Here is a 10,565-nt window from a genome sequence, read left to right on the forward strand (position 1 = left end):
TTAGTCTGAAAAAATTACTATGCATAGTTAATATTTTATTTACTATTTTTGGAGCATGTTTGCATGATTTAGGTGGGTAGAAAATATTTAATGAATATTTTTGGAGAGTTTATGTATTAAATGCATAATATTTCTAGTGTGGTATACTAGAGGAATTATTTTAGTGGAGTTAATTTAATTAATTGGTGGAGTTAAATAATAAGTAGAAGAGAATTATTTGAGGAATATTTAGAGCCATTGGATGAGATTATTTAGGACTTGATCTTAGCCACACATTTGGCATGATTTTAGGAAGTCAAATTTGACTTTGGCACTTAAAGTAACACCACAACATTTTTTTCTTTCTTCTCTTCTCTCCTCCACGCCATTTCCATCTTCTTCCTTCTTCTTTCATTTTCTTCATTTTCTTACCTCCAAATTTACCACCAAACTATCTAATTAAACCATAGAATAGGACTTAATGCTTAAGAATTAAGGAGTAGAAGTTGAGATTGGTGATTAAAAGCAAAGAGAAGGGAAGTTACCATTGAAGCAAGTAAGTTGTGGTTTTTGAGTTTTGTGAATTGTTAAGTAGAATTCATGGTTTAGACATGTTATTGATGCATTAAATCATGCTCCAACGATTTCTTTTGTCAAGTTTTGCTTGTAATGTTGATTTTTCATGCTTTGAAGAGGTTGGAGAACCATCCTCAAAGGGTAAAGAGAAAGCCAAGGAGTAAGGCTTTCCAAGCTTATTCAAGCTTGTTAATAAGGTTAGAGCAATCATAATTTCACTTGTTTAAGTTGTTTTTACATGGTTAGGGTTTTGAATATATTTTGGGAACTTTGTATGTTTTGGTTAAATTGCTGAATTTTAATGTGAGATGTGTTCTGCCATGGGATTGGAACTCATTTTTGAACCCTTTATACTTCCCATTTGTTTCTGACTTTCATGAAAGTTGTAGTTCTATTTCTCAGCTTTCCAAAACATATTCTTATGTCTAATTCCAATACTTGTAGCTCAACTTATGATTTAAATACCAAAACTGGTTCTGTTATGATGTCTTACTGTCTATCCGAAATGATTGTCCATTTTGACCACTCAAATGGAAAAATAACGTTTTATGTTCTTCATAAACGTTATAGCTTTACTTCTTATCTTTCCAACCCATCCTCTTGTATCCAAATTGGATATACATAGCTCAACGTATGGCTGAAACACCCAAACTGACTCTGTTGTGTCGGGCCACATGCATTACTAAATTGAGTGCCCATTTTGACCACTATAATGACAAGATTAGGTTCTGAGTTCTTCATAAACGTTGGTGCCCTGTGTCTTGAGAATTCTCTCATTCTGGATTGGTTTCATTTGAGTGTTTGGTGAAGTAGGAATTCAAGAAACATTGGACTTGGTTCTGCTGAATCAGGTCTGATCTGTTGGTCTGTGTTCTGAGCTTTTGTTTGATCTGGGCTGTGGTCCCTTCTGAACATTTGTAGTATTTTGTCTTAAATTTCTAATGAATCTAATTTCATTCAATTTGGAGACCCATAACTCAAATTATGTGTTAAAAACCCAGCAAAGGTCAAGTTTATGAAAATGCTGAAAAGTTCTTGATTTATGTACTTTTATACTATATTAAGTATATATATATCTATAGTGTTTTGAGTAAAAATTTTGAACTGATGAGTACTAAATGAAGAGGTTTTGATTAAGAATTATTGCTTTTGTGAAAGAATGATTTTGATTTGGGCTCTACTATGCATGATTGAGACGTGGCATGATGAGATGGATTTTCTTATTGTGAAGCTATGATCATATGCTAGGGTTATCAGCTCTTATAAATAGGCGAACGCACTTATTTGTGTGATGGGGGTGGTGCTTTCATAGGCCACGGTGGTGCTTTCATAGGCCACGATTGTGTGATGGGGGTGGTGCTTTCATAGGCCGCGGTGGTGCTTTCATAGGCCACGAGTATGTGATGGGGGTGGCGCTAACATAGGCCACGATCAAATCTGCTTATGTTCATTCTGCATGAGTATGAGCCTTAACGGAAAATGAAATTTTATTGTTGCTATAAAAGAATGAAGACATATTTGTATTTATAATCTTCTCATTGCTTTCAAAGTATTTGAATTAAATGAATGCGATTTCGGTATTTATATAGTTGAGTAATTTAAGTTTTGCCTTGGCTATTATTGTTAATTAAATTGTTGGTTATTTAGCACCACTGAGTCTTCCACTCAGCGCGTTGATTTTTATCACGCGCAGGTTAGGAGCGGAGGGTGTTCTTCAAGACCAGAGGACGAGCATCAGAGTAGATATCACATTTTGGGTAGGATATTTTGTAAATGGTGATTTTTGGCATGTATATAAATATTGGGTTGTGAAGGTTGGATATAATAAGTTGATAATGTATTAAGAGTTATGATTATTTAAGGAAATAACATCTTATTATATTTTTGGTGTATGATGATTATAGATTCCTTGAAAAGAATGTGTTCTGAATATTATGCGTATGTTGATGGATATTTAGAAGTGCTTGTGGTATGTTGTGTTGAATTGGAGTTTTGGGGGTTTGGAGAAAATTGGAAGTGTGTATATTTTCTTTGTGTGGCAAGTTAATTTTTAGGGGAAACTCTTGCGAAATTTTCGTAGGAATTTCCTTAAACATTATTTTTGTAAAAAAAAAAAAATGTTAATTATTTGCCTCCTTATAAAAATTTAACCACTTCTAATTTGTGATCTAGCTTTTATAAGTGATATAAGATGGTGCTCCGGCACCGATTGTGGCATCCACCGTCTGGTTCTCCGGGATTGGTCGGTGGGTGTTACATGAGCTGTTTGCACGAATGTTCTCTCGCATGGATATGTTCAACACTCGACTCACTGGCATGGAATCCATGATCACTGATCGCTTCCAGTCTCTTGAGATCACACAAGGCAGCATCGACTCTCGCTTAGACACTCTGCAGAATCACTACCAGGGCCTCTCCACTCAGCTTCAGACTGTGATCCAGTTGCTTCAGCCTCCTCCTCCTCCTCCACCACCAGAGGCTTGATGTTTTTCTACCTCATTCTCCTTATTATGTTCAACATTTTATCTTGTTTTGGATTGGTTTTACTTTTATTTTGGATTTTAGTTACTTTCAGTTTTTAATCTTTTGGATATTTTATTCTATTTTCTCACCTTACAGCTCAGATAATCTTCACCACCCCATTTCATTCTCCTGTCTCACATAACACATTGGTAAAAATTTCTCCACCTCTTATTATGCCATAAGTTTGGGGCATTGCTCATTGAGGACAATGTGCTCCTTTAATTTGGGGGGTAGACCTTTTATCTAAACTATCAAAATAAAGTTTTGTTTTGCTGTAATAAAATAAGTATGGAATAACTATGAGCGAAATTTATGATTTATCTTAAAATCATTAACATTTGAATAAATTAATAATATTTCTAAAGTTAATTATTTTTAACCAAACTGATATTGTTAACATATTTCTTTGCTTTGACCATTTGTGTAGGAATTTTTGAATCCAAACTTGAATAAAAAGACAAGGGACAATAAAGCCATATTGCATGTATGTTTTAAATCAATAAAAGGATGAAGGTTTTTACTTTAAACAAAGTAGTAGGGAGCATAAAATGCAACTACTTATTACTTATATTTCTATAAATATATAAGTGGTATGGAGCATAAAATGCAACCACAAAAGAAGAAAAAGATGAGAAGAGGTATGGAGCATAAAATGCAACCAAATTCTTTAATAGAAGTAGATTACCCAAAAAAAAAAAAAATGCCTTGAGATGAAAAATATTACATGCAGGCTAAACTTGTCCGAAGTAATTAATATTCTAAAGGATGCAAAAATATTCCTTACTCATGTTTAATAAAAAGAATATGTTATATTAGTTTTGGCTAAGAAATAACTAACATAGGAAATATATACAATTTATTCTTATGTTAATAATTTGGATATTTATTAAATTCGTGAATAATTATTCCCTACTAAGCCAGCTTACGAAGTCTTTAGTTTTGTTGCTTGAAGACAAGCAATGGTTTAAGTTTGGGGAATTTTGATAAGTGTTCTTTTTATAGCATTCTTATTGTAATTTTGATTAAAATTTCTATTGCTTTTAATTTATTTAAATTAGTTTGTATGTAATATTGATATGTTTTTATTTAAAAGCTTCCTTGAAACACAACTCACTTGATTCTAAAGAAAATTGTAGGATTTTGCAAGAAAAGAAACAAAGAAAGGCAAAAATTCAAAAGGCATGCCCCAGCCCGTGCTAAGGTGCACGGCCGTGCCTGGCACAAGGCGAAACAAGTCAAAAGCCAAAGCCCGACACGCCCCAGCCATGCTGAGTTGAACGCCCGTGCGCGCACTGGAGTGAAGAGCCCTCGCCCGTGCAGCTGAAACACGCCCGTGCTACACAAGTTCCAGACTTCCAGAGAACTGCACGCCTCAGCCCGTGTCATTCCACACGCCCGTGCGCGCTAAGCCAAACCTCCAGGGGACTGCACGGCCAGGAAACACGCCCGTGCGCGCTAGCATGCCCAAGCCGTGCTACGGAACACGACCCGTGCTGAATCCTCTAAACCTCCAAAGCCTGGCACGCCCCAGGCCGTGCCAGGCAACACGCCCGTGCCAAGCAAGAAATCAGAATTTTGAGTCAAAAATTGCCAACTAATTCCTACCATTTTCACAAGATGCTTTGGATACTTTCTGCACATGCCAGTCAAAGTTCAACCACGTGCACTTGGAAAGCCATAATTGAGAGCAATTTATGGCTCAATTTGGAGCTTTTCCACCTCACAAAGTTAGATTTTTTATCATTAAAACATGAGAAATGTTCCCCCAAGAAGTCTATATAAAGAGGAGAAGGAAGCCATCCAAGAGGATCCCATCTATCCCATACTCTACATCTCTTCTCCCATCTCTCATTTCATAGTTTGTATATAGTTTATTTTTAGAAGTTAAGTATTCAAGAGTTGTGCAAAGTTTCAAGGAAGCCATTCAAGCAACTTATCACTAGTTCTTATTTCTAAACTCTTAATCTTGTTTATTTCTTTCATTATCTTTATTGATCATGGAATATTTATCAAGTATTGTTGAATTTTATTTAAGTACTATGTGTAACTAAACTCTTATACTAGGGGTTTGATGTAGCTTAATCTCTTTTCCAATTTATGCAATTAGATTTATTTTTCCTTATTCAAGTTATGATTTATTAATGAACTTAATGCTTCTAGGCAGAATTTTCCCCTAGATTGATTTATTTCAATTATCACTATCGGAAGAAGGATCTTTGATATGAAAAGGTTAATAAAACACATGAGAATAATAAATTGATGCGGAAGCTATACGGTTTGACTCATGGGGGGTTTTCATAAGTTAATGACCTTAGGTTATGAATTCACAAAACAAACCATAAAACTTAATGATTTAATTCATGTTTGATTGCGCTATTGGAAGATAGGTAATTAGACCGGGTTAAAATAGCTAACAATACATCGGGAGAGCTTGTTAGTGATTTTTGGGTTGTTTCCCCTACTTGAATAATTAAATTGATCAATGAACTAATGAAATAAAATGGAAAGAGTTAAGTGAAATCAAAACCCCTAGTAGTTTTACTTCCTTGATTTCTTTAATCAATAATTGCTTGCTTAACTTCTTATTTTTACTTGTTAAATTTAATTTCTACAAACAATTTCCTCAATCATCGTTTAAATAATAACAAGATAACATAATTTTGGTACTTGGATTACAATCCCTGTGGATACGATACTCTACTCATCATATATTACTTATGGCGATTCGTACACTTGCGAAATAAGCTGTCACTATCATACAAATCTAGAACAGGTACAGGCTCTGATACCACATGTTGAATAAACTTTAATATAGCCCAGATTTATTGTTCATAGAATTTGTTTGACAAGAATATACAATAATCGGAAGCGTACCTTGATCCATAACGGCAGATCTATGTTATGGGTTATCTTATTGGGACAATTCGATTCTCACCGTAACAGCAGATCTACGTTTCTTCACTCTGGCCTTTTGTTCGTAAGTGCTCTCTTAATGGTCAGAGAATAATCAACAGCTGCGGGAGTTTCTTTTATGAGCTCTCTCAAACAAACTATTTCCGTATGTGTTTGAGGGAGCCGTCACACTCTCTTGTTTCTGTGTTAACTTTAATCTATTGATTTCTTTATCTTTCATAAGGCAGAGGAAGGGTATTAAAACCCTAACTGGCTCTTATCCATTAAGCCCAATAACCATCATCTTGGGCCACCTTAATTAGAACTAGCCCTTTAATCACATGGGCCACATACAGATTATTAAATAATCTAACACTACTAAACTAGAAAGCGCAGGTAGGAGCATTTGAACTATCGGAGGGAGAGAGGAGAAGGCATAATTGAGTACAGAAGAGATTAGGATGGAAAAGCCACTCTCTACTTGACACTTGAGTCTTGGCTTTTTGAAGATTAAAAAAAGCAAGCAACGATAAGATAGAAAGTATCATGAAACGAAGAGATAGAAAGGAAGATAAAATGATTGTTGGGGACCTCTCAATCTCTCATAGTTTTAAGTGGATTTGAATTAGGGTAAGTTAAAAGAATTAAATTAATTAATGTAAAATGCACTCACTCCATCCTATTTTGTTTGCATAGTTTGACAAATTCAACAAAAGTTGTTTTGTTTTTTTTTATCTTAAAGGTTATTACACAAAAAATAATTGTTTACATATTTAAATTTGGAAACTTTGCAAATATTTTGGAACATCTTAAAAAGAAACAACAAGCAAATAAAATAAGATGGAGGGAGTATAAAATTTTAAATTACTTGATATTGCTTTCTTTTTAATTTATATTACTAACTTAAAAAAATTTTGCACTAACGGTACATATATTATTATTGATAATTATATTACATTTAACATCAAAAATTTATTATAAAAACACTAAAATTAAACTGTAATTATCTTTTAAAATTTGTTATCACCACCCGATTGCCTCACCTTTTCATTTGTTGTAAAAGAATACATGAGTCTAATTGTAGGCAGTGATGTAGCCAGGAAATTTAGCGAGGGGTCAACTAAAATTATATTTCACAAAAATCACATAAATAAAATAAATGTAAGCAACAAGAATCCCTTACAATTGAAAAATAATTGGTTAAAATTAAATTATAATAATTCTCGCCTATTTTTCATTGGTTGAAATTTGTTTATAATAACTTAATTGTCAATATTTGCAAATACATCTCTTTCAATGTAAGTCACCAAACAATCATTCAGTAACTCATCGCCTATTCTATTATGAAGTGAATTTTTAATGATTCTCATCGCTGAAAAAGCTTTTTCCATTGTGGTTGTAGCAACTGGCAAAATTAACAACAATTTGACTAACAATTACACCAAAGGAAAAACAATTTGCTTTCTTGTAGCAGCCATTTTCTTTGCAAGATCTCCAATTTCACTCACTTCAAAAAAATTCATATCCATATGCATATCAAAGATGAAGTTTTCAAGTTGAGATTCAAGTTCAATTAAAGTGACAGGAGGAAATTCAGATAGATAAAACTTTGCAACTTCAATCAATTTGCTCATATCAAATGCAGAAACTGAGTCTTTATGATCAAAACATGTCATACATAAAAGAAAATTTATATTAACTTCGTCAAGTCGATTATTAATTAAGTTCTTGAAATTGCATCACAGAATAATATAGCTCATAATGATGAAAAATTTGTCATTTCTTCACTTCTATGCCTTGGCCTCCCTCTAGCTACATAAACATTCTCCATATTTATTACACTTATATCGTATGTACCACAAAACTCCAACACCTCACGTAATAAAGATTCCCAACCATCATCTCTAATTAATTGCAAACGATATTTTGGCACTTTAACCAAATGTATAGCATTCATTATATCTTAATCCCTCTTTTGTAAAACTTGGGATAACTCATTTGTGGTTCCCAAAATCTTTCTCATAAGATGCAATACAAAGACAAATTCAACTCGATTCAAAATATCTAAATCAATTGCTTCATCCCTTTGTGGATCATCACTCCCATTTCCTCCGATATACTCAAGAACATCAATGATAGAAGAAAATAAATGCATCAAATTAATTATCGTACCATAATGAGAACCCCATCAAGTATATCTCGGTCTCTTTAATTTCATTTCTTGGTTTAAACCTTGTCCAGTTCTTATTACTCCTTATGCAATTCCTTCAATCACTTTCTCCATTTGCTTTTCTCGAAGCATATCTCTGCACTTACAAGAACCTCCACGAGTAATAGTATTGAAAAAAGAACATACACGTGAATGCTTTTTGGCAACAGCAACAAGTGTAAGTTGGAGTTGATGGGCAAAACAATGGATGTAATAAGTACTGGAATTTTCCTTCAAAATCAAACTTTTAAGGCCATGAAATTCACCTCCCATATTACGAGCTCCATCATAGTCTTAACCTCTCAAACGAGATATACTCAAGCCATAAGTAGAGAACAAGGACTTAATATCCTTTTAAAGTGGTGTTGTAGTTGTATCACACACATGCACAGGAGCAATGAATTGTTCAATAACATATCCAAATTTATTAACATCCCAAATGACAACTCCCATTTGCTCTTTAACTGATAACACATCCAAATTTATTGACATATCGTATGACAATGAATCGTTCAATATGCAATATCTTTTTCAATACTATATTCTAAAACCAACTATTAAATTCATTAAATCAACACACAATAAATCTCTATTTTCGATCTCCATCTATCCTATGAGGAAATTTGTGATGGTGTGGTTGACATGAGTAAGTTCTACGTGCCTCATCCCTAACATTAGGTAGATAGGTCATTATGTTAAATCGCATCCCTAGATCAGAAGGAATGTTTTCTATATCAAGCTCATGATCTTTGATAATGACTTGCTTAGGTGGTGCTTGTTGAACATGTTGATTAACTGATGATGAAGATTATGCAATGGTGGATTTTTTTTTTAAAGTACTGTTCCATAACTACACAAATAAATATTATCAATAGATATACTTAAAAATACAAAAGTTCTATATTGCAAAACTAATTAATTTATTAAATGCTTGTAATTAGAATTTGAAACTGACTTTTTGATTTGTTAAGACAGATAAATAAATTATTAAGCTTTAAAAAACAAAAATTAATATTTCTAGGTTTTAGTTAGTAATAAGAGTAAATATAGTTAAAAAAAATATGACTTTATAACAATTTATGAGATTAATTTATAAATACTTATTGGAAAATTGTATCAATGAAACAATTGTATTGATTTTTTTTTCTCACTAATATATCATCATGTGAATATATATTCAAGTTGACACCAATATAATTTTTTGAAATAATTTTTTTTATTAGCGATAATAAATTTTATTAATTTTATTTACATATAATAAATTTAAAATTAACAAGAAAAAAGAAATCATCTCCAACTAATAAATAATTTCAAAAGCATAATTTTATACCTCCAACAAATAAATTAACAATGAAAAAGAAATCATCTCCAACTAATAAATAATGTCAAAGTCACAATTTTATACCTCCAACAAATAAATTAACAAGGAAAAAGAAAGACATAATTTTACAATCTCAATAATTAAATAATAAAAGTATAAAAGAAAGAAAGCTTAGAATAGAAACTTACCTTGAAGTTTTGCTTCTTGTGATTGCAAAAACTGAAAGGGCATTACGGTGTTGTGGAACAGAGAAAGGAAGAAGTTGTCTTATTTTCATTAGTCAAGAAAAAGTGTTTTTTATACCTGAAAAGGAAAAATTACAATATTGCCCATAGTTTATTAAAAAAAATTTAGGGGGGGCATATGTGGCTCCGTCACTGGTTGCAGGCTTAATGGGTGATTTCTCTATTTAGAGCATTGACAAGGAGAGAGAAAATAGTAAAAGAAAGACTTAATCAAAGGTTGAGTTAATAAGACTGATACGACAACTTTTTCGATTTTCAATGCTCCTAAACCATCCGCCTCATCTTTCCATCCATTCTCTAGCGGAAGAGTTAACAAATTCATTTTACTGTAACACAAATTAAAATTTTGATATTTTATCGTAATAAATTGAAATTTTGGAAGTCAATGTAATAGAGGCTACAGTTGAGCTACGACGAGTGAAATTAAGTCAATGTTAATCTGGTGGAATTTTGCAAGGGAATGATAGAAGGAACTTGAATTTTATCTCTAGCTTGGAAATTATGAAAAATAAAGGAAGTAATCACAAAATAACTCCAATTTGTGAATTATTTCACACCATAATATGGTTTTAAAACTATTTACAAGTTGTTTAGTTTGAAATGATTACAAATCCGTTGGGCCTGCGTTTATCAGGAGTGCTTTGAGATAGGTGAATTAATAACTGAGGCCTATTTAGTCTGAAAAGAAAGGATTGAGAATAAAAAAATTTTAGGAGGGAAAAAACAAAGATGAAAGAGATATAAAAGAAATATAAGAAAGTAGGGGTTAAAAAAAAAGGGGACAGAAGGTGACTTAAACGTACGAAGCAATTTAATTTAT

The 10,565-nt window shown here is 32.6% G+C and overlaps 1 pseudogene; it reads right to left on the reverse strand.

Moving 5' to 3' along the window:
• Positions 1-7,181: 7,181 nt before the first annotated feature.
• Positions 7,182-8,671, reverse strand: LOC149498439 (uncharacterized; annotated as a pseudogene).
• Between the last annotated feature and the right edge of the window lie 1,894 nt (positions 8,672-10,565).

The sequence above is a fragment of the Jatropha curcas genome, chromosome 2, assembly GCF_041381405.1.
Source record: "Jatropha curcas cultivar XTBG-Jc1 chromosome 2, XTBG_Jcur_1.0, whole genome shotgun sequence".
NCBI lineage: Eukaryota > Viridiplantae > Streptophyta > Magnoliopsida > Malpighiales > Euphorbiaceae > Jatropha > Jatropha curcas.